General features: G+C 41.8%; 1 long non-coding RNA gene across 1 annotated transcript; it reads left to right on the top strand.

Moving 5' to 3' along the window:
- Positions 1 to 216: 216 nt before the first annotated feature.
- Positions 217 to 23,822, top strand: LOC113946409. The gene is made up of 3 exons (XR_003527418.1): positions 217 to 305; positions 4,482 to 4,572; positions 20,990 to 23,822. It is a non-coding gene; the product is annotated as an uncharacterized LOC113946409 (long non-coding RNA).
- The last annotated feature ends 1,700 nt before the right edge of the window (positions 23,823 to 25,522 follow it).

Below are 25,522 nucleotides of genomic sequence, written 5' to 3'. Positions count from 1 at the left end.
CAAAGGTTTGCCCATTGGGGAGGTATTTTGGAGGGTTTGGGATGTTAACATTCAGAGATAAGGGGGAAGCAGGCTGCTACAGTTCCACTGAGAGAAGTGTCAGGGAGATGTCTAATCTTACAATCCACTTATGTCCTTGGGAAAAAAATGTTACCATTCTGTCTCCCTCTGTTTAATTTAGTGGCCTTCAGGGACAATTGCTCAGTCATAGAAAGATGAGCTTCAGAGTCTGGAGCCCTGATACCACAAGCTTTCCTGCTTTTGCAAGCACTGGAGTCTGACATATTTGCAATGGAATGGAAAAGGTACTAATTAATATATTTTATATTGATGTTGCATTTTCTTCTGCTGTTGAATCATTTTACTATCAGCTATATGATTTTATTGGTAGGTCTTCATACTTACTTTTTCTGATGTTAGTTTTTCCTTGTTTGTGAGATGGAATTGATGCTGCTATTAGGGATCTCTGTTGCTTGCTATCATCACAAATGTAAGGAAGGCATTATTATCTTTATAAAACTTGCATTAGCATTTACTGTTGTGGTTATTTCTTAGCCATTCTGTATCTGTGTGACTGCCTGTTGTGAAGCTGAGAAAATGTTAATGGAAAATGTTCCAGTTCTGAAGTGCTGCAATCAATATGCAATGCTTCTTACATGTTAACCTTTAACATATGGATTTAACATCACATCTGATTTACACCTAATAAAACAGGACTATGTCTCCAGAGCTATTATTTTTTCTTTTTTTCTTTCTGTCTTTCTTTTTTTTTTTTTTTAATTAATTTTAAATGGAACATTTGCTGCTTCAAATATTACTGTGTGCCACATTTTGGTCAAGGAACCATCCTATGGCCTCACCCAGCTCCCCTTACCTAACTAATATGACTTCAGCAAAAACTTCCTGACTTCAGCTATCTCCCAGCCATGGGCAAAGCTGAATCTCTTGTTCCAAACTCTATTTCAGTTCTGATTGTTTAAACCCGAGGAAAAATAAACATAAGCAGAAGTGGTCTGGATTTACTGGAGCAACCACAGTGAACATTTACCACACCATCTCTAGAGTTCTCTGTAACATTTTAACCAAAATCTTACACATTTCTGGCTGTGATCATGAGGTTTAGTTTGCAACATTGACAGCCAGAAGTGGACATCCTGCTCTCCTGATTTGTAAACCAGTTCAACCCTGCTAATTTCAGTGGGATCGCACAGGAGGTGATTCCAGGGCAGTTCTGACCATCTGGCCTTACTGCTAGTCTGCTCATCTCAACCAGTACATCCTATTTCACACCACAGGTCTTTTTTAGCAGATATTTTGTGGTTTTCCTCTTCAGTGTTTTAATTGTGTGTCTTCAGTGTTTCAGTGTCTCTTTAGTGTTTCAGTGTCCTCTTTAGTGTTTTAATAGCATCTCCTTAAGTTATAATACGTCATATCTTGACTGCACTAAAAAGATATGTATTGACTTTCTTCCATTTAATTAATAAACAGTTAACCCTAAGCCACCTGTGCTCTGGTAGCAGTGGAAGGGGACTTGAAAATGGTGACAGCAGGTACATCACAAGATATTCCTCACAGATATGCCAGGGCCCTATTGCCCAGGTGGAGGATAGTCCTAGCAAAGCACATCCCACGAGTCCAGGATACCTGCGTTTTTTCAGAACTGTTTTCCCAAGTACAAATCCACATCAATATGTGTGGCACCCACAAAGAAGCAGGTCCCTGCCCTCTCCAGATGTTGATCTCAAACACTGTGCAAATGAGAAGGCTGGTTGGCAGCCTGGTGTTCCCACAGTTTTTTGTCAAGCCACAGAACTGAGGCACAGTGTGTGTGTGTGGGAGGGCTATAGCAGGATGAGGGCCTTGCTGAGGTGCTCCAGCAGAAGTGGAGTAGGGCAAAACCATCACATTTAGTGTGCATGTACTCTGAGAGGTCAGTCCCCACCAGCTCCAGCCTCCCAGCTGTACTCAGATTTCCCTGTCTAGAGGACTAATTTGCCCCATAGCAAAGTCTAGATGAAAAGAATTACATGTATGTGCTGAGGGCAACGGGGATTTCGGGACCATGGTTGAAAATGGAGAGTGCTCCACCTGGACAGCATGGATATCTCAGTGACTCCTGTCTGAGCACCTTGTGCATCCTGGCAGAATTCTCCTGCCCAAGATCAGGCAGCACCCAGCAAAGCATGTGGAACAAAATTTGTCTTGCATACGCTGCACGTGGACTTCCCTGCCGGTCTGCTTGAGGCGGGAATCTCCAGGGATTTTACCTGCTGTTTTGAGGGAAATGAATTCCTGCCTCAGGAGCTCCACAGGTTTTGTGGGCTTTGACTTACATTATTCCCATTCATTCACCCTCTTCACCTGCTTTCAGAATGGTACTATTTATGATTTTCTCCCCTGCAGGCCTTACACCCCTCTACAGAGGCAAGCAACAAGAAGTAGCTTAATTCCTAACACACTCATGCATTCTCTTTTCTTTCAGTTTCCTCTGAGCTCTGTATCACACCTGACCAGTCACTCTGTTAGGAGTCTGAAAACATAGTCAAGTCTTAGAAAGTATCAATTATTTTAGTTGTGCCACTTAATAATATACTGGAAAGCAAGATACCTGAAGTGCTTCAAAGGCCCAGTGAAGACCTGTAGAGATGCCTGTGTTATTTTAGGAATAAATATGTGCAGCTGAAGTAATGCATAACTACTGAATTTAAAGATCTATGGCATGATGAGAACACAGGGTGCTTCTGGTGACAGGAGTTTGAGAGCATCTTTGGCAGAGAAATAAAGTGACTAACTACAAAGCACATAGATACTTCCATGACAGGAGATGATAATCAGTCAGAGAAGCACTTAAAGATGGATAAGGGATTGGATAAACATAGGTGGAGAGAAGCTGTAGGATTGAGGTGCTGGGCAGAGAGGGACCTTTCCCGTACAATGCAAGATCCCAAACCCTATGGAGTCTGCCCTTGGCAGGGAAACCTGAGGTAAGGCCCTGTGTTGAGCTGGGCAGCAGGGCAAGGTGAAGGGCACATTGATCCTGCATGAGAGGGGTTAGAAACAGGCTTGGAGCTACCCACCAGGGTGAGCAGCTACCCCAGGGATACCTGCAATCTCAGTGGTGCTTTAGGCAATGGGACACAGGGGAAGGAAGCTTTGGGAAGTTGAATGTGGCTCTGCTGGGTGGTCCAGGATGTGCAATACCAGCACTTGCTGAGCCTGTACAGTGTACAGCTGTGTGCTGCTTTCTTTAACGAGTTTTTAATTCCTCCCTGAATATGCAGTATCTGGAAGGGCTGCAGGTTAAATCAGTCCTTGCTTGACAACCAGGAGAGGCTCATGGCATTATCCAGGACTAATAAATCCTCTGACAGACCTGTCTCAAGTGCATGGAATGTTGCTGTGACCCCGGGGTCTCTGATGCCAAGGGTGGACCCAGCGTGAGAGAAGAAATAGGTTTGTGGTAGTCCCTTGTGTCACTTGTTCCCCCCAAAACTTCCCAGACAGGCAGTGAGGACCAAGCTGCACTCTGAAACCGGAGAGGCTTGTGTCACATGAGGCATAGTCATATTATTTAAGCGAGTGTTAGTGGAGCCTGAGATCCTGATTATGCAGTTTCAGTGATGAGTTAATTCTTTATGGCTGGAGGTGAACATGAGGAAAAGGTACAGGAGGCCAGACAAGCACCACACAGCCTTTGTGGAGAGAGGCAGGAGCTGTTTCAGAGCGATAAACAGCTGCACACTGTGCTGGCGTTAATGCAGCCACCGAGAGAGTTTCTCCTGTGTTAATCTATGAATTTCATAGCCCAACACTCCATTACTTATTTATAGATTTACAGCTCTTCCCCCTCCCTCTCCCCCCAAGCATCTGGCTGCTGTATATGAAACACACAGTCGCAATTACAAAACGTCTTCTGAAAAACTATCCCCACTCCTGTCACCCATTGTGGGTAGCAGGTAGTCATGCACCAGGCAAGGTACTTGGCTGGGCACCTGCAGGCTCAGGAGAACCTGCTGAGCACCCAAGGCTGGATCAGTGCCATCCAGGGCCCACCCCACACTCTTCCTCAGTTTGTACCAGTGCTGGGACCAGTTGCTGTGCCAGGGCGCATGATGGGACCCATGGGCGGGGATGATTTCCTCTGGCAGCAGTAACAGAGATCTCTGTTGCACCTCAGAGGGATGTAGGTGGCTTTGGTCCTTCCTACTGCTCATGTCAGAAAAAGAACTGGATCAGTTCATATATTTTGGGTCTGCTGCATCATTTTCTCCTGCGTGCAGTTTTTTTTTTTGTTGCTCATTGGAGCAATAATCCTACATGTGGCAATTTGCTCCTCTCGGGGACTGTGCTTTGGGCTGCCTCCGGGCTGGGGCGGCATCACAGCATGTGCTGTGCAGGGGTGTCTATGAAGTTCATGTATTTTTATAGTTTTTAAGTTTTGCTGTGAGTTACATACAAGCTGTGTGTTTCGTTGACTGCAGGAACTGGGACCTTCTCTGCAAGGGGAAAGGCAGCTCGAGGACCACTGTCTGTGTGTGGAGTTTATCTGGCCACTGGCATCTCCAGATGCATGTAAGTCCAAGGACTTTATAGTAACTGCTGTGAGAGATTCAATGAGAAAAGCAATCTTTTGAAGATAAATGTGTTACATATGCAGTAGGGGTTTAGAGGGTAACTGGTACCTCCAGGAACAGCCAGAAGCAAGCAGCTATGAGATGGTACAGTGCCTGCTTCTGTGCACCGCAGTAGGTCACACACGTTACGCTTTCTGCCAGGCAAGATTTCTCTATGTGTTTTCAAAGATAGCTTCAAGAAAACGTGTTTTACAGCAGTCGAGATGTGGAGCTAAAAATGCAAAGAATAAAAACTGCACAGTCACTGGCAGAGGTCAGCATTCAGTACCTGTTAGCACATTGTGCTCTCTAATGTGTCTCTATTATTTCTTCAGCGTGTGCTGTGCTGGAGTGCAGAGATCTTGGTTATGGCAGCTCCTTTCCTTGCAGTGTTGATGAAGGGTTCAAGGCCTTGACATCCAGCTGCTACCTGGTTCCTCAGTGTGAGTGCAGAGGCTTTAGGAGCAGTTGCCTCATAGTATTTTATTTTACCTTGCAAGTGCTTCAGTCGAGATGTGTTATCCTGCAAAGCTCTTTGTCATTTTAGCACTTCTGCTTCATCTCCACTTGTGTTCTTATTGCATATAATTGTTGGGTCTGAGTGTTACTGCTGGTGTCTTTGTGTTTTTCTAAAGCTGAAGGATACCACTTAGGTCTGTAGATACATATTTTTTCCTTTTACTCCATTATATTTTTAATGATTAATTTTAAAAGATATCACACTTGTCTGAAAGATTATTGCAAAACTATTCTGATGCTGCTGATAAAATTGCTGCAGAATATTCTTCTATGGCTGTGTCAGTACTTCATATTATGTTAAAAGAATCATGTTCTATATAAGTGAATTTGATTTTCTGTTGCCCGTTACTTCACAAGTATTTTCATGTAATTGTTTCACTTACAGAATAATTAAAAGAATATTTTTTTAAAAATCCTATTATTAGTCCAGGAAGGTTTGCAAGTAGGAAGTTTAATGGCAAGAGCTGAGTCAAATCTAAAAATCCTCATTTAGCAGCGTTAATGCTGCTCTAAAAGGAACTACACAGATCCAGAGCTCTCTACACCTGTCAAAACCTCTATCGTAGTCATCATTTTATTTATTTTACTGCATTATTCAAGTCTTTTGAATTCAAGTCTTCTGCACAGGAGAGGTGTATCTCATCACACCACGAACTGAGTAGGTGAGATATACTCATTTTCCTCTTAGGAGGTGTTTCAGAAGGAGAAATAATCAGTGGAGGAAGAGAATAATTTCCTAAGTTTTGATGCTTTTATTACATGACTGTCATCTTTCAAATTCAAGAGTTCCATCTAGAGGAATCCTATTTCATGAGCTTGGTTTTGCTGGCCTTTTAATGTGTGCCATGTTCTCTCTGAAAATAGATTAATTCAGTCTCCTTTCTCAGTTTTCTGTGTTGAATACCTACGAATTTCATTGTTTCTTCCTGGTAGTTTTTGAAACAACACTTTAACATCAGTATTCTCTGCTTACATTTGAAGTATCATTTCCGTGTTTCTGTTTATTGTGCTGAAGAGAGAGAGAAATTTTGCTCATGTCTGACTGCCGCTTATGAATTTTAGCCCAGAAAGTTACAAGAATCAGATTTTCCCATCAACAGCAATAAAATATATACTTCAGTAAAAAAAATTTAGAGTAACTTAACAGACTCTGGCAGCTCTGAAACTATTTAATAATATAGAAAATGTTGAATGCAGGAAAACCCACTGAGAACTAATATTTCTGCAAATAGATATAAAGCTCGGTGCAGTTTGTTTAAGGAGTCACTGTTTCCAAGTCTTTTTTTCTTAACCTGTAGCGAAATCTGGGGAAAAAAAATCCAGCTGAAATGCCAACAGAAGCAATTTTGCTATTATCTTTTGGGGTTAGGAGTTAAATTCCTGTTGATCTTTTATCTAATAAACCTTTTTAGACCCTTGTGTGGCTCAGATACGGCAGTTTATCTTTTCTAATATTCTTTGTTTGTCAAACAGAGATTAAACACCTTGGTAATGTTCAATAATGAAGTCTCATATCTAGAACTGTACTAGGATGATCGTTGTATTCAGATATGTGGAATTTGTCTAGGATAGAAAGCAGTCAGGGAGAAAGGTTTTAGCTCTCAAAATCAGGTTATCAAAAGGGTAACATGGTGCAACAGATGGAAATGAGCCGAAGAAACCCCAATGTTTATGCTGTGAAACTTGAACTTTGCTATTGTAGCTTAACTTGATTAAAACAAAGCAAAATATATCAAAATAAAAACACTGGAAACTTCCCTGTGCCTCAGCTTTCCCAAGCAAAATTAGCATGTAGCAGCATTCCTATGCTGTATGATCTTTATTGGTGTAGCCTTCATGTTCTGGTCACTCTTTGAAGAAAACTCTTTGATGTGTCCCTGTAAAGTAGCTACAGCAGAGGTGTAGGGTGTGGGGGCGCTGTGCTGGAAACCTGAGGGCAGGGCAGCAGGGCTGAGGTTGTAAAACAGGGTACTCAGGCTGTGCCCGTGTGGATCAGTGAAAGAAAACCAAGGGGACACAGCAGCTGAGTTCCATGGAATAGCCTGAATATATAATGCTAAGAACTAGTCTCTTGGCAGCAGGTCTGTTTTGGAAATATTTGGTTGGAACAGCCCAAAACAGAACTTGCAAGGCAATGACCTAAGAGTTAGCTGATATGAATGATCAGAATGCCAGTGATTGCACTGGACCCCTGGGTATATTTTACTTAGAAATAAAGATTTCCCATTTCTGACGTGGTTCACATTAAAAACATAAACACCTTTGAACATATAAAGAACACGAATTCAGCTGAGCACAGCAGATAAAGTGTTTTTTCTCCACTTAGTTATGTGCTTTTTTCTTTCAAGCTCAAGGTACCATGAATAAATTTTTACCTAATTGCTTAATTTTACCCAATTAATTAGAAACCAGATTTTATTTATGATTTTCAACCTGAGGCTTATTTCAATTTAGATTATATATTTACAAAAAAATAGAGCCTCTTCACAGTTGTGTTTAGTTTCCTTTTCTGCCAACATTTTCTGAAATTTTTAGATGTCACTAAGAAGACAAATTAAAGTCAATTTCATAACCTCAGGCTTAAATTTGTTTGCACTTTTAATGAAGTCACATTGTGATATGCAATCACAAGTTATTTTATCTAATCTGACACCTGCTACGTTGTTTGTGTCAGTGTTGATTTTAGAGTTTATTGTAGTTTTCCTTAACTTTCTCCCTCTTCATTTTGTAACTAGCTTTGCAATTAGGTAATTTTAGGAATTCAGCAGATGCAAAAGCGTAAGTTTTTATGATTTTTACTACCTGTTACCCTACACTTACAAGATGAGAACCACATGGATGTTTCTGAACAACTGCCTGCAATCAGCCATGGTGAAAAGTTTGCTTAGAAGGTATTTCATGTTCTGCTTAAGAATATGGATGTTTTTACGAGGTGCCTAAGGAATGCTGAAGCCTTTTGCTCCTCAGAGTGTCCAGAATTGGCTAATCGCGCAGCAAAGCCAGGACCAAGGGCTCAGGTTTAGCCACTGAAGTAGCTAAAAGCAGAGTCCTATCTGCCTTTTTTGATTTATGGTTCTCTTCAACTTGCCAGTGTAAGGTGGAGACCTTCTACAGTGAATTCCATCTGTCAGTGATCTTTTGAGCCAGTACTGGTGGAAATAGTATCTCCTTAATATTCCACTTGAAACTGGAGAGACAAACTCTGGCAAAAGTCATCCTGAAGAAAGTCTCAACATTGGCAGTCATTAATTTCAGAGAATACGACCTTCCAGTCTTTGCCAGGACCATGATCTGATATTATGGCCTTGTAGTCAAATGCTACTCTGTACAATCTTCTCTCAAACCCAGGGACTGTGTTTTCATTTGCTCTTTTTTGTGTTATTGAGGTGGTGAAATTATTGTTCAGTGCCAGCAGAAGGCCAAATTAATGGAGATGTCCAAACATATTCAGCAATAAGTTGCTCAGTGAAGGTTACTTATTTATTTGTGCATATATTTTGTTTACTCACTAAGCATAACTTCATCTCACAAGTAATAATGTTTGCACAGTGTAATTTCAGGAAAGACTGTGATCCATAAAGAACTTCCCAAACAAGATAACTGTAAAGATTTAATTGTAACAATTTACTGTCCTTCAAAACAATGAGGCTAGTTAATAAAAACAAAACAAGGACTAAGATCCTGGAAGCAGGCAAAGTGTGGAGTGTCTTTAGTTTTAACCCATGCTCACCATCCATCAGCTGAAGTTCCTAACTAGCTGTCACATGAAATGTCACTCCAGAGTATGTACATTTGCTTTTTGCATGATGGCATTTGCACTGAAATTTTCTGTCCATTGAATGTCAAGTTGTGGTCTAAACTGATAACTCCAACCAAGAGAAGCATTTAAATATACTCTAACAATTAAGTTAAGCACACTTTAAGTGCTCCCTTAGTTGGGACCCAGGAACTGATCTTTGAATCTCCCATGCCTGGTGACTCATTATATAGAAGCCCCAATTTTTAAGGCAGTAAACAGCTGATTGGTGCAAAGTGCAAACTGTCCTTGTCTGAACTGCAGAGAAACCTCAGAAAGATGGACTGATACTTCCATAAATAGAGAGCAGAAAATGGATTATTTTTTTTCCAGTGGAAAGTGTATAATTTAATCAAGGTGGAAACATTGCATAGGAATGTGCTGTTTTCAACATAATTATTTTTTTTAGAAAACAAAATCAACAATTCAATTATTTTCACTGCTGAGTCTTAGAGTCTCAATGTTTAAATGGAAAGTATTTTTCATGAACACTCGTACAGGATCAGGCTATAGCTGGCATTTGAAGGAGAATGAATGAATTAGTAGATGCTACCAAATATAATTTATAACGAATTCCCTTCCTGAGAAAGCAGCAGAATTTAAATGACTACTTGAGTGTGTTCATTGCCAGCATCTGCCAAGAATATTCATAAAAGGAGATAGGCTAGAAGTGGATTTCAGGATGATCTTTGGAGGCTCTGGCCTTCACTTTCCGTTAGATGGATACAAGGGCAGATCTAGGGGACTTTTATGTAAATTTGATTAATATAAGCCCCCAGACAATATATAATGTATTTCCAGCCATCAAAGTATGATAGAATTAGAAACAGGACAGGCAATGTACTTGTACCCTTTCCCTAAACTTCTCCTGGGGTTATACTGAGTGTGGAGGTCACTTAAATACCAATTCCTCCACAGGGTTTTTGGCAAAAAAATATCCCATGTCTTCATTGTCAGCATGGCCAGTGAGAAAACTTCTGTTCAGTTTTGCCTGTTTTTGGCTATGAATATGTAAAAATTTCAGTATGAAAGGTTACCAATTGCCGATTTTTTGTTCTGAAAAAGCAGCTCCTCCTGAAACCTGTAACTTTCAAATATTTTCCTCTGACTGGGACCTAACCAGTCATTGGGTGCATGGCAGACAGAAGTGTGCTGAAACATTCTAATGAAATGAACTTTAAAGAAAAAATTGTTCTGGAACCTTAAATAATAGGTCACTCCTGTTACTGTATTATTATTTACTTACAGATCAGATGACTGTTTATTTTTACCTTAACATCCTGTTGCTCTCCTTGGCTGCAAAAGCAAAATGTTGATGAGTCAGGTAGCTGAAACAAGATACAGAATGCAGGATGCTTCAAATATTGCCAAACATTTTCTATAAGATCTATCTAATTAGAAATCAGTTACCTACTTAATAGCAGACAACAGATGCCTTCAGAAGTAAAGTAATTTTTCTTATAAGAGTTTTATCTACATAGGCTGGATCTCGATCCTGGCCATGTAAATGAATTTTTTGTAGTAATAGGCACAATTACACATATATATCATATATACTTGAGCGAATTTCCCTTCTTTTAATCAAAGTAATTATGAACTCATGGTTATGTTCTTATATTTGGTGCTTCAAAATGAAGAATATAATAACAATAGTAATACCAATAACAATAAGGATCTTCATGTTAATGGCCCATACAGACTTTATAATGTGGATAAAAGACAACTATTTCCACTTTTTCTGCATTTGGCTTTAACTTCAGAAATTAACTGATGGGATTACAGATGAACACGCACTGGCCAGAAAGTTGCATTACACCCACTGAAACTCACCTTAAGTAACCTTGATGTTGTACAGCAGTGTCTCTCAGGTGGAAAGACTTCCAGAGCAGAAGGATAATGTAAACTAGATGGAATTCTGTGAAGCTACCAAGTGAAGACCCCCATCTCCAGATTTGAAGCCAGAGAACGATGCTTGCCTGACTGCTGCTGATGGGGGGAGTGGGGATCCTGTGATTACTCTGATGTGTTCAATAGTACAGCCAGCTACAAAGGTCTTTTTTGCCTCTCCAACACCTTGCTGACCCTTTAGCACTACTGAAAGAGCTTTTCTGCTCAAAGGCAGCTCCAATGAAAATGCCTTCACAGGCCTCAGAAGCTCTTCAGTGTTTATTCTCTCTGGTTTGACATTCACCTCGTGTTTTGCCAGCTGCCTGGGAGAGATGCCTTTCTGCAATGGCTTGTCCTGTAAGTTAAATGCAACAGTTAAAGCAGGTCGTTGGTGACAGGAGTTGCTTTGCATTGATACACATCAGAAGGTCATTAAATCCAAAGGGCAGTAGGAAAAGCTCATTGGCACAACAGGAACTGTGTTTTGACATCATTGATTACGCATTACCCATTTTCCAAGGTGGGCTTTCAAATGTAGAGCTGTTGTGTGAAAAATTAACCATTCCAGAGGATCTCAGAACAATTGATACATGTCTTTAGCTTCTTGCCATTGTGTTTGGACAAGTGTCTAATCTCCTGGCATCAGGTAGGTCACTCACTGCAATTGAAGCAGCAGAAGCTGATCCCTCTCCTGTTCTCAATGAAGATATCAAAAGGGTAACATGCAGCTTTATTTCTCTCACAAAACATGTGGAAAAAGCATTTTTTTCCCCATCTGGTTTTTGTTCCTACTTTTCTTGTCATCTTCCCTGAGGCATCAAAAAAAGTTATCCCAATGATATTCAAAGCTAACAGTGAGAGGGAGCAGAATGCCACTAAGGCTTTAGGTGTTCCACACCAGGTCCTTGTGGCATTAACTAATGAATACCCAGAGCACTTCCAGAACTGCAGCTGGCACTAAGCCTTTTGTCTGGATCCCATCATAAATCATGAAAATCAGCACACAGATATTCAAAGTAACTGAACCTATGTCATGTATAGTACTAGCCAGCTGTTGACTGGGCACAAGGATGAAAGCTTAGGAACCAGGGATCTGATTTCAGGTCTATGTGAGAATTGTTATGGCTTTTCTGTTTCCTATTGCCTGAAGTGCTTCTTATTATGGACGCACATGTCAGAGCAAAACATGGACATGCAGTAATCCCTCTTGTATTTCTGTCCTTTGTAAAAAAGCACAGGGCTGGCAGGCTGAGCAGAGTCGTGGTGGGCTGCAGACCAGCAAAGAATGAGGACTACAGGGTTCATACCCAGGGTTTAGTCAGTAGCACCCAGCTAGTAAGTCTAGACACAGCTAGTTACTGTAGGACAAGTCCTTTATGCTCTGTTTTGCTGCCCCTTTTTAATCACCTTGTATTTTTTATTGTAATCTCTGGAGGACAGGGAGAACTAATGTTGCTGAACAGTGTGGATAGAAGTTTAGCATGACTTTAGTTGTTGGAAAGCCAGGAGCGTCTTGGTAGAACTCCCTAAGAAACAATCGCTACAACTTAAGGCAAGGCAGCACTGTTCCATATCCTCTGTAAATCCCACTCTGCCACATATCTTAGATATTTTAAATATACCTTAGAGATGCTCAAACACTGTACTAGCACTGTGCTTTCCTTGTATACATCAATATGTAAGGCGACTAAGCGAGTTCCTGAGTTGCCATGGAGCTGAACTGCACAGATCTTGGGAGACAGTGAAAACTAATAAAACAGAATGAGAGAATAAGTCCCAGGGAGCTGGATTTCCAAAGAGCAAATAACTGAACGCTGCATCAAATATACTTTTACCCCTTTCTTAAAAGATAGCAGATGTGGATGAACTTTGCCAGTCAGATTCCTTTGTCAGGCACATCCGTGATGTAGAGTTTGGGTATTTTTTCAGGGAAAATACAGCCTAGGATTTCCCCTGAGGTAAATTTCTGATGCCTTTGAGTCTCTGTTGGACCCTGCTAGAAACTCTTCACTTGAAGACATGCAATTTCTTCCTCCTTTCATCCTGACAACCACTGCCCCCAGCTCTCCCCATTAGGGGCATTGCTTTTTCAAAACAGAGTTCAAGCACCCACCCTCCTCTAGAGCACCTGGGGCGCAGGAGAAGGGAAAGAGTGTTCCCTCTCGAGCAGCTCAGGAAATGCAAGCAGCCTTAAGAGAGGGTGGAATTCATTTTGCTAAATGTGGATACTTTCACGTGAGCAAGAGGTCCAAGTCGCTGGAGAGAAACTTCTGCATTTAAACTTCTATTTTTGCCTGAGATGAACAGCAGCAGAGACCCTCCCATCACTGTATTGATTGGCTTACCATCAATTATATATCTGCTCTGTTGGAAGCATCAGCTCTACAGGGGAGCCTCATGCAGGACACTGTCCCTCAGCAGCCCCTGGACATCCTGCTTGGTTGTTGTAATGGGTTTGTTGCCCACCGAGCATTTCATCCTGGATGTTCGTGTGGGCGGGGAATTGGTCCTTGATTGACAGTATCCCCTCTTGCCATTACCATGTCCTCTCATAAAAACAGTTAATTTGGCTCCTTAAAAATCTGAATCTGAGGAGGGAAGATAAAACTTGAAGGATGAGAGTGGGGACTCAAAAATCCCTGGAGATGAGAATGTTTCATTCTCTCTTCACAAAGTAAAATGTAGAAAAGCTTTTATTTTTCTGTTTCTTCTGGGCATTTTATATATGACTGGGTGGATTAATTTGTTTTCCAATCCAAGCAGCTTTGTTATCCAATTTAGCATAGAATCCTGTGTGTATTGGGAGAAAACAGCTATACTCCAATGGGTTGTTTCAAAATGTCTCAAAAAACCTACAAGTAAATTCCACAGAAATATGGAAAATTTTTAGTGAGGCTAGAAATTACTTCATAATCTGAAGTAAATATTAGGAATGCTTGTGCCTGTGAATCCTGTTTTGCAGGAGAATTAACTACCTGATCAGATTTTAACTACTTTTTTCCTATGAACAATAGAACAATTTGAAATACTGAAATCTTCCTACCCCGGGAGAGCTGACACCAAGTTTCTGCTTAAATTACTGTCTCTGTTGGACTCTTTGGTCATATACAATGAACAACCAAAATTCTACAAGAAAGGTGTTGATTTATTTAACCAAAAATAATAAAGCCTGTTTTGTGAGGGTATAAAAATAAAAATATAAAAAAATATAAAACCTGTTTTCTTTGGATGAAGGGACTGTTCCTTGAAGAGGGGAATAGGATCTGCTGCTGTTCTGCTGTGACCTTCTCTCCTCCTTTCCTGTCAAGGGACAGTAGGTTGGGATGGGAGAGCTGCTTTTTGTGGCTGCTTGTTCTCAACTTCTCCAGGGGCAGTACCTGCTACTTGCATTGCACTGAGCAAGACTGGGGCATTCTCATATTGGAAAATACAGCTATCGAGTGTTTGGGCTCCCCACTTCATGAGTCAACCACTTCACCAGGACACGTGTCACAGGAGGCACAGGAGGCAAAGACTGGCCAAGGAGTCCATGAAAACAAAGATCCGTGAAAGTAGGACCTGCATGTGGTTTTGGACTCTGGCAAATCTTGTGGAAATCTCTTAGGGACTGAGTCCTCTTAGGATGGCAACAGAGTGCCAGGACACAGAAAACCCGAACAAACAAGAGAAACATCTACATCTCAGGAACTTTTTTCCTCATAGATATGCACGAGAAACTTGCTCCCAGGAAGGTGGGTGTCTCAGAGCACCTGGCCTTTTCTGCAAGAAAATGGAAACACATCCAGGTAAAGGCTACAGCACTTTGTAACTTCTCAGGCACTGGCTCATCTTAAAAACCCATGGAGGCTGTTTAGCTAACTTGGGAAGCATCTGGGGAAGCATCCAGCCCTCATTACTCTGAAAAGTAATCCTTCAAGACTCACTTAAACCAGTGAACTGGAGGATTATGTTCATTGTAGTGGGGAAGTTCTGCTTGCGGCAAATCGATCTTCTGATTGCCAGCAGGACCCTGCGATGAGGAGGAGGAGGGAGAAACAGGATGCTATTTTTGAACTTCATAAATCTTCCCCATGAAAATTGGTGGATCATGAGGGATATCAGTTAATTTAGCTAGAGTTCAGCTGAGTTTGTTTTTCCTAGAGAAGAATTTGTACTGCATCCAATGGGGATTTTTTAATTATTTTCAGCGAAGGAGATCACGGAGGTTCCCATTCTCTTCTTGAGAGCCGGTGCTGTGCAAACAAACAGCAAAATTCACTTGCCTCAAACAATTTGCAAACTATAAACAAGTACAAAAATCAGCAAACAGATTCAGCAAACAGGCTGGGGAAGCATAAAATAACAGCCAGACAGTTATGACCAGCATGAGATTATTATGATAAACAATCTAAATTATTATTGTACATCCCTAAGTAGCCTATTCTGGCAGCCCCATAATGTATGTAGCACACTGTACCTTCTGCTGTTCCGTATCTTTATAATTGGTTGCCAGTAATTTCTGTTTTCATCACAGTATTTGATGTTTGCTGCATTCTTGATTGTTTCTTCTGCTGAATGTAGTCAACAGATGAAATTTATATTTACAGCACTTGCAGTTGCCTGGGTTCTGCAGAATTTTTGAGTTCCAGTTGTTGAAAAACTGTCTTAAGATTAAAATAAGTTACAATAAAAATAATTTTATTGACCATCTAAAAGCTTAACTTCAAAGGAATTAAACCCCCCTGTAAGATATATTGTAGCCTCATAGTCCATTTGCTATAATTTGAGCACTTTTATCAGCAGAGAATCTTACCAGAGGCTTCATGAACATGAGAGATGGTTAAAAATAAAAGATCAAAGCACGCAAACAAATCCTGTTAACAAACTCTAGCAAAAGGGGGTTGTTTTATAATTAAATATGAAGCCAACTCAAGCAAATATTTGGAAACTCTGAAGTGGGATCCCACTGTAGATTTTGGCAGGGTGAGGTACAAGTGTTGTGAAGACGTCTTTGTCCTGTTGCCGCTGGTCTGACCAGAAGCCATGTGTGGGGAATATCATTACACCACTTCTCTCTTCTCTCCCACAAGCATTTTCCTTTCTCTGTGCTTCCAGATACCCTCTCAAATCTGCAGCTAAATTTAGCAGAGTAAAGGAGCAGCAAGCTTGAAAATATTGCATTAAACCCCTAAGCTCAGCATCAGTACATGGAGGTGCCTGCTGGGAAGGGGGAGAACTTGATCAACTCCCACTCCCATGATGGAGTACCAGTCACCTGGGTCATTCAGCAAAGTTTCTCATGCCTTCCAGAAATTGTTCAAGAAGCAGAATTTTGCACTATGGGTTTTTGTAAATCCTTTTGCCACTAATGGTACTACTGTTAAACAAATCTTTTGAGGTAGCATGTGAAGGCCGTGACTAATTTGCCTTTGCCCATGGTTAAGTAATACAAACTGCTTCCCTGGACTCAGAATAATAGACTGAAATCTTCCCATTTCCTGCAGATGAGTGAAAATAAACAGATCCAATCTCAGCTGAAAGAATGTAAGTAGAACAGGCCTTCATTTGTAGGGGAAAATAAACTCTGCTGATCCCGTAGGTCTGGGACTATAAACAGCATCCTTTTTTTTTCCCAGGGCAGTGAATAATGTGAGTGCATGGTTTGAACATCCTCAAAATAAACAGCTAATCACCCTTTCCGGCCTAATTAGGTTATGTTCTGGCCCCTGGCTCTAGGTCTCATGCAAAGCAGCATTGAGGGAAGCCCTGCTCCTCTCCCAAGAAAGAGAGCCTGTCCAACTCTGTTAGTTAGTTAACATTTGCTCCTTGAGGATATCCAGCTTGGGGATCTTCCTTGCAAGCTTGGCAGATCCAAGGGCAAGAATATTCTCATCGCTTTCTGCCGAGAACAAACGTAACCCTTTCTTCCTGCCTTTGCTCATCGCACGAATGCAATGGGAGGATGAGCAAATCAGGGTTTTTAATTGTTTTTATTTTTTTTCCTAGATTTGGATGATCTGACTCTTTGTTGTGTATCAGCAAACTGTAACTTGCTAGATTTTTTGTATGGACGTTTATTCACTCTTTCCAGAAAGGTGATTTATCAGCATTTGGTGTCCACTGCAAATGGTAACTAATCAATTCCTAAGAATTACACAGGGCCCCTATTATTGCTTTGGCATTGCAGACAAGGGACTGAAGCACAGATGTATTGTAAGACTTGCCCAAGCTGACACTGTGCAAGAAAAGACCTGGGAGTGCAGCAGTTGCTGATTGAAGCTCACAGGCTGGACCCTGCACTGCTGAGTCCTCCACAGGGCTGCTGTGAGTGTTGGTGCACTTCAGCTGCTGCCCTGTGATTAGGAGCAAAGAGAATTAATGCAGAAAGAGATCTGTGGCAAAGGCCAAGTGGACTTTTAAGCTCTGGTTTATCAAGGCTTTCTGGGCTGCAGCATAGGGCCTGTAAGAGGAGAAATAGATGACCAGATTGAGAGCATTGCTATATCTGCACTTCTCTAGATTTTTCTTTATGTATGCTTAGATCTCAGAATATGTTCCCATTTTTCACCACTCCTTTAAAATAATTGTTCTTCTGTAACAAAACCAGACTGTCCTACCTTTAATCCCTCTTTCAAAGCTTCCTTTCGTGTTAAGAACAGCTAAAGGTGCTGAGAGGACTGTTTAAAACATAATTCCTAGAGGTGCTAATTTCCTCTCTTCTCCTTTCTGATGGAGGCTTGCAGTGGGGCCAGAGCAGGGCTCCTGAGGATCCCAGCAGGGCTGAACTTTTCCAAGAAAATGTCCGTAAGTGGGTACCACTGGAGTCACGGCCAGATCCATTTCTTCTTGTCCTCACTTCTAATCCATTGGCTGCAGGAAGCAGCATCCAGTGTCAGTTCTAAAGGCACAATCCCTTTTTTAGTGCCCTTTCTCCAGGTTGAGGAGTGCCTGGCACAAACCCTAGATCTGAACCTCAGATCTCGTGAGCCTCTCAGGTCTATCTCCCCTCACAGTTTTCTTGCCTGTGTCTGCCTTTTAGGAATAACAAGCCAAGGAAGATAAGAACAGCTGAGTAAAGACATTCCTGAGCCACAGGCATTTAATTCTCTAGGATGTCCTTAGAAGTAAATGTTTATATACACTGCCTGGTCCCACTTCTTTGTAAGCAGGGCATTTGATATCTGGGGGGGCCAGGTGAGACACCATTGCTGCCCTTGGCAACCAAACCATTCCTGCCCCCTCCCTAAATACATTTCCTCACTTTCAACAAGGAATTACATCACCATCCACAGCTGGGACCTGCTGCCAAATATTTTATAGCTCTGGGGCAGCGGTGTAAAGGGAGACAAAGCTGTGATAACTCCACGGTCAGGGTTCCCTGGGGGAGAGGCCAGTGCAGGAGAGACAAGGGTGCAACAGCATGAAGAGTGTTCACAGTCTAATAGACATATTTCACACTGTCACAGCATCTTTGCAAGAGCTTGGCTCCCAGCTTAGGTATCTGAACAAGTGACAGACTTCATGGAGGGGCTGTTGCAGGGAGGCCTCTCCCCTCGGGTTGTGCTCTCAGGAATCTTGATGACGGATGCAAATCACTTAGACCCAAATTAAGAAAAGTATATTTAGGCACCTAGAGAAGTAAAGAGGCACTTAATAGGATTTTCAGAAGTGTATAAGCAGATTAGGCATCCAGGTCCTATTGAAATCAATGCTGATGGAGCATTTAAAAAAAAAAATATCTTGAGGTATCTCAGCAGTGTTACAGCCTGGGTGCATTTGCAGGGGGTGAGTGGGCTCAAAACCATGTTTTGTTCAAGATAAGCCTCACAAATAGCAGAGCTCCCTGGTTTAACCAAGTCTCCAAAACCATGGGAGCAAGTTCTTAAGGTCCCACAAAAGCTGAATTATGTGGGCCTGTGAGAGTAAAAGAGCAAGCCCTGGAGAGAGAGGTAATGATCCCTGTGTGCCTACCAGAGAAGGAGCAGGGCTACCACAGAGGCAGAGGCAGAAAGTAACACAAAACCAAGGAGACAGAGCAGTCACTGGGTCTTGGCTCAAGGAAGGGCCTTGCTACAGCTTTTTTTGGTTACAGAGATGGCCAAGAGGGGCTAGGTGAAGCAAATGCTGTCTATTTGATTTTGACAGGGAAGTAGCACTTTTGCAGTCCTTGTAAATAAATGCATTTCACTCAAAGAATCATCATCTTCTGTGGCCAGTTTCTCCCTTGGGTAGAAAGTACTTGTCAGGACCTGGATTTTGGACTCTGTGATTTATACGTGGAGTACAATTCTGTAAAGTCAGTTCCCTGCTTTTTCTGAAACACAGCTCCCAGTCTGTAGAGCTGAAATCAGTCCTTTTTTTGCTTTACTGAGCAGGAGTGATGATACATACATTAAGGACTGCAAGGCACTGTGGTAACTGGGGCCAATTAGCTGCTACCCGAGGGCAGTAGCTCCCAGATGTGGAATATCAGACAACTGCAAACCTACAGAACTGCTGGCAGATCACTCATTATTCTCCTCCAGAGACTTTTAATTGGGGAATTAACACACGGTATTTTTAGTGAGTGTCCTCAGAACATTTATCTTCTTCTGTGGCATGTCAGTCCCTCAGGGAGCACTATTTGGGAAGCAACCATTGCTCGAGGTGACAGAGAGGAGTTATCTCCTCTGGAATCCCTGTTGACATGACTGGTTGATACAGACAGTAGGCGAAAGATATGCTTGCCATAACTGCATTCCCAAACATGTGAATAACATTGAATAAATGAAAAAATCCCAGATACCACATAGGCTTATGACTCCAGCCTCGTGCTGGGGGTTTCTGAACTGAAGTTGGCTACAAACCTCTGCCACAAAGAAGACCAAAGGAAATGATATGCTGATTAATGTGAAATATCCTAGAATTAATGTGAAATATGCTAGAAGAGTCAGACGAGAGGGAGGTGATTTGTGGGCCAGCAGGCAACATTCAGCTGGGAAAGTCCTAGTGGTAGCCAAGATACCTAAAGATAGGCAAGAAGACTTCTCTTTGTTACATCTTACCTGATCAACACCATTAAATACTGGTAGGGCCAAGTTTCTAGATGCAGCTGGGAGAAAGGAATTTCTTAGGCCTTCTGTTCTTTTTGCTTCTAACACTTTTCCTGTGCAAGTTAAACCCTTCTGACCTGACTGCACTGATGAAATATCTGAGGCACTGCAGTTCCTTGCCTACGTGTAAAGAAAGCAGGAAGGAACCTTGGTAGGCGATGCATGCCTATATTTACTTATTATATTTTCTCTGAGTTTTAAGTGCTGAATTATTGGTGTTATGCTAATATAATCCATTTAAGCTCATGGAACAGTCTCTCATTTAAAGAGAAGTGATTTTGGCAATTTGCCAGCAGGCTAGCAGGATATTAATCAGACAATACCTAGGGACCAGCACCACTGTATTGCTTTTAATCTTTTGACCGATAAGGAAAACAGGAAGAAATCCATTTCCCTCCTTTCTTTGCTCAATGGGATAACCAGCTGGTACAGACTAGCTGCAGCTCAGCTCAATTTGGGAGTAAATATTTGGGTTTTAGCTGGGTAAATGAGAGAGCAGTGCTGCTTTCCCCCCCAGCTGTCATGCAGGCAGGTGCCATTCATGGTCACAGCGGGGCCCTGCAGGGCTTTGGATCCCCGAGTCATGTGTTAATAACAGAATGTCACCTTGCATGGGAGAAAGGTATAGCTTTGCTCAAATGTGCCTAGAAAGGAAAAGTTTGTTTGGCTGTGCCAGACAGTCATTTAAGGTGATGACCCCAGACAGTGTTCAGGACCAGAATTTCAGCCTGTACAGTGGCTGTGACAGAGCTGCCCCGGGGAGGAGAGGAGGAGGCTTCTAAAGAAGTGACTCCACTGAGCACTGAGCAGAGACCACACTGTGACTGGGGACAGTGGTTTATTTGTCCCCAGCTACAAACACATGGAGCAGAACAAGGAATGTGTTATATTTCCATGTCCTCACAGGACTACCCTTTGTAGCCAGTGGAGATGCCCTCCCTGAGCCTGCAGGCAGTCCTGCTCTGTGTGTGTGTCCTGTAGAAACCTTTGGGGACTCTTTGTTGGGGTTTAGACCTGGTCTTGCCTTGTTTCTGTGTGCTCAGATGAGGAACAAAAATGAATTACACAGATCTTTAAGGCAGATTCTGTATTTTTTTACACAGGCCGTTCTGACCAATAGCAAAAGACTGAAGAGTGAAAGCACTTTAATATTGCAGAGCACGTGGAGACAAGTGGATCAGTTCTCCTGCCTGAGTGTCCTTCTCTGAGACTCCTGGGGGGAAGAGTCCATCCCACAGATGCTCTTGGTGAGACCATTTGTTTCCCACAGGGGCATAGCCCATCAAATCAGCACTACCGGCTTGCTGCAGAAAGGGGGACCAGGAGTCTGGAGCAAACTAGTCCTGCAGCAGTCCTGAAAAAAGAGCAAGCCATCTAAAAAGAAAAGAGATCATTAAATTTCCTTTCCACGTGGTGAATGAAGAAGCTTTTACCTGCGGAAGAAAGGAAAAGTGTTCTTTTTGTTAGCTTCATCCAGAGAGAAAGAAAATCTTTGAGGTATTTTCTGGCACGTGGCTCCCGTTAGGTTTCAGCCAGCTGAGCTGTTCTCAAAAGCCCTGGAATGTAATTTCAGCAATAATCGATCAGCAGAAATGGAGGCAGTGAGGGTGTTCTGTTGCGCAGAAGTCCTGGGTGAAAACCAATACACTGTGGCTAAGAACACAAATTTAACAAATGTGAATCTGGAGAGCTGAATTCCTGGAACCTCTCTCTGCCCTGAACGATGGAAAACTGAAGCCATTTCTGGATGGGGGATGGTGCTTTTCAACTCCAATTTCAGTCAATTGACTCAAATTCATTTGTGAAGCTTTGGCACTGCTGCCGAAAAAATTTAATTTCCCGCCATTTTTTTAATTTATTGCTCAGAATGTGTAAGTACTAAATTAGACATAGAGCTTTTGGCGTTAGACAACATAATCCTTTTACCGCTGAATCATTCTGTTATATAGTGTTTTGACCGCTCTGTATGTGTGTGAAATTGCTCTCTAAAATGTATTACTTAAAACTGGTATTTGCCTGCTTTGGACAAATCTTTTAGAAAATTCTAAAAGGAAAACATGCAGAATAAAGAAACCTACTCTTTAGTCTGTTGGGTGGGAAACTCTTGAGTTCTGCATGGTTTCAAAGTGCTTTTGAAAGAGCTGAAATGGTTCGGTGTCATACTACAATGGTGTAATTTTTTTGTGGGCTAGTTAAATTATTTTCATGGGACAAAGAAATCCCTTACACAGTGTTGTATTTGCAAAGGAATGAGTAGTGTGCTTACATGGTTTTGGGATCATGGAAGCACGCTGGTCTGAACAAGCTGGGCTTGGTCCAGACCAGCACAAAATAATGACTGATGTTTTGATGAGAATTCAGTGATATGCAACAAGGGTTGATATTCTGCCACAACAAAGGGTAGATCCCAGCAGCGAAGCAAAAAAAAAGAACACAAAAAAAAAATAGAAAAAAAAAAGAGAGAAAAAAATGCAGCATTTTTTGAAGCGTTCTGCTTTTCTCAATCTCTCACTGAGATTAGAAGAGGGAACTTGAGGGCAGAGGTTGGTGTTTATGGAGCTGGAGGTATCTTATCTCTTCAGAGGGAAGAGGAGCTCTCAAGTCTGCTGAGAAGATTCCCATTGCCTTTCAGTCTTCGGACCAATCCGCATTTGAAAGAATTACTTTATTCCTACCTCTGGTAGCAAGTCCACTGAGAATTCTGTGAGAGAACTTGAAGTCATTCTGCTGGTACTTGTGGATATATTGCTCTGGAAAGAGAAGTTCCTGTTCTATGTTGCCTCCTAAGAACAAAAGTCCTCAAAAGATGTGGCACTCCATATGACGTGATTTGCTTACACTGTAATTTTCTTCTTCTGAACGAAACCAGGGAGGAATTACCTGTTGCATTTCAGGGAAGTTAGGTGATGTGCAGAGTGAATACGTCAAATAATGGTGTTCAAGTGTATAGCAATCAAGTCAACACCAATAAAAGTTTGCTGTCTTTCTAAAATGATCTTATACATTAGTGTCAAATGCTCTAGGACTTATAATGAAAGAAGACAGGATGTATTCAAGGCAATGAAATGAAGCTAATTAAAACGTCAGTTAACACAGCTTTAGAATGTTTGAAATAGACCTTTTAGTAAGATAGTGAGATCTTCATTAGAAGGCCACAAACTTAGCTTTTTAATAAAAAAATAATCCTAATAATTTTTTTGCATCGAGTCTGACCTCTGCTGCCTACAAATTTGGATTGATATATCAAAGTACATATTGCCTTTAATGTTCCTGTCAAACCTGAGCTGTGATGCATGGATTTATTCCCTACTTGGAGAGATGCTTCTGTGAAACTTGGCTAATAAAAACGTGACACAGCCGGTGACTGATGTCTGCTCTCTCAGGGTGTGTTAGCGTGGGACAAACACTGCACACACATCCTCTTCTTGACACTGAAAAATGAGACACATCTAGTAAAAAATATAATATATACTCTAATGGTCTTGCAGTGACCTTCTTGTTGTCTTCCTCCCTCCATACATACCTTTCTCACCTCTCAACTCCTTCCCTTCCTTCCCTTGTAGGCTCTGAGCCTGCAATTTATCTTGCAGTGAGGTCTCTGCTGCCTCTGAACGTGTCATACGCTTGCGCACAGGCCCTGGCAGGGTCTGGGTTTCCTCTGTGGGAGATCTCAGGCTGCCTTTTGCCAGCTTGGACCAAGAGCGGACAAAGAAAAAAGCTTTTCCTGGTAAAATAAAGATATACTTAAAAAATTGAAGCAAACCTCAGCAGCGAATCCAAATCCCAGTTCTAGCAACCTGGTAATTTGTCTGTGCCAGGCGTCAGCCCACTATTAGTCTTTTTCTGGATAGAGATGACAGAGCTCTGTTGACAAGCTGTAGGACTTATTTCAGGAGCTGGCACCTGGCTCCCTGGCACGTCCCCCTGACGGCTGTGTCACGCTCCTTGGAGCTGCCTTTGGCTCTGCAGAAGTTGCTGCCTGGCGCTCCCAGCCTGCCTGGTTGGGAACCTTGCAGTTTATTTCCATAATTACACGTCCGTACACCGCTGTCCCCAGGCCTGTCTAACGCTGAGCGGAGCTTGCCGTGCTGGCAGAATGGTTGTCCCAGCTCTCATGCACATGGAGAATGAGGGGAAGGCTTCTCACCCTTCCCCAGAGGGACTTTGGCCTCTCTCTTAGCCTCTGTCTCCTTCTGCATCCCTCTATTCCGATTCCCCTGAGCTGTTTACTCTCCTCCTTGCTCAGTGTCACAGGAGCACCGAGTGCCTCCCCAGGGTGTGAGTCTGCTCCGTCCCTTCCCACAAAAGGCCACGGCGTCTGATCTGGAGCTTTCCTGCTCCTGCTGCAAGAAAATATTTAGCATTTTAATATCTTTTCACATTTTTAGAAGTAATTTATGTATGAACATACACAGTGCTTAGTAATCATTTCTCAGATGAATGTGGAATTTTTCTAAAATTAAACTATCATTCTTTTCTCTTCACACTTGGCTGTCATATCTTTCTTAATGCAAATCAGTCATTGACTAGAGACACCTACTGTAAGAAGCTATTTTAGCTGTCTGATCGGTTATAAATTGATTTTAAAAGTGAAGACCATTTTGGGGAGATAAGCTGGGATTGGTAGGGAATGGAAAAAATAATTCAAGGGGGAAGTTTTTATTTGAATGTAAGTGACTATTTACCTCTATCTCAGAGCAAAGACTGTAATCCGAGGGTCCTATCTCTCTTTCCTCCTGCTTTAACTCTTAGACCACAAATCTCTCATCCTCCCTGGTCCTATGCAATGCAGAGCCCTTGAGGACCAGAGACGGGTACCCCAAGGAAAACATATTTCCCCTTTCAGTCTCCATTTGATACCAGGCCAAAGGAAAAGGGAACATTATCTCTGAAGGAGCCAGGCTACTCTTCTGCTCTGAAGCAAGTCCCTTAGCTCAGGAATGAAAAGAAATCCATTATAGTTAGTTTCAGAGAAACCTCTCTTCACTGCAGTATTTCCCCCTGCTATGCTTCAAGTGCTCTTCAGAGGGAATATTCCCATTTTACAGGCAAAGAAAATGGCTTTGCTAACACAGTAGTGGTCTGCACAAAGCAAGAGCAAAGCAGAGAAGGTTCACTGAATGCAACTTGGGAAGTTGGAAAAATGAGAACTGTTTTCTGGTTTTCTTTTTTCTGCTCTTTATTCTTCAGGGTCAGCTGTGATGTTGTCTGCTGGGGCTTGAACAAGGAGTTTAATTTTTAAGGCATGTCTGACTTTTCTCTTTGGAATTTTTTTTCTGTTGCTTGCACTGCTGGTTCTTGGTATATAATTAAAAGTGTGTAAACAGTGGCTGAGTTTTTAAATTAATTCAGTTTGAGTGAACATGCTTACTAACTTCAAGGTTTGCATGCTGTGCCTACAGAAACAATAGTTATCCTGGCATAAATATTGGGCAAGAGTAAATTTTGAAGCCACACAGATAAATAAACATAGAAAGCAGCTACCTACAAGTACTTCAGTGCTTTCCTGATTTGTTAAACCATTTCTTTTTCCCTAGCAAATTACAGCTATGCAACACTATTCAGATTTTGATTATTTATGATCAGTCCACCTTGTCAAAGCTTCTGAATACTGTTAGTCAAATGCATTTGAATAA

Source organism: Corapipo altera, unplaced genomic scaffold (genome assembly GCF_003945725.1).
Source record: "Corapipo altera isolate COAL_440 unplaced genomic scaffold, ASM394572v1 0, whole genome shotgun sequence".
Taxonomy (NCBI): domain Eukaryota; kingdom Metazoa; phylum Chordata; class Aves; order Passeriformes; family Pipridae; genus Corapipo; species Corapipo altera.
Note: the sequence above shows the minus strand (reverse complement) of the source record. Positions and strands in the feature narration are given on the sequence as shown.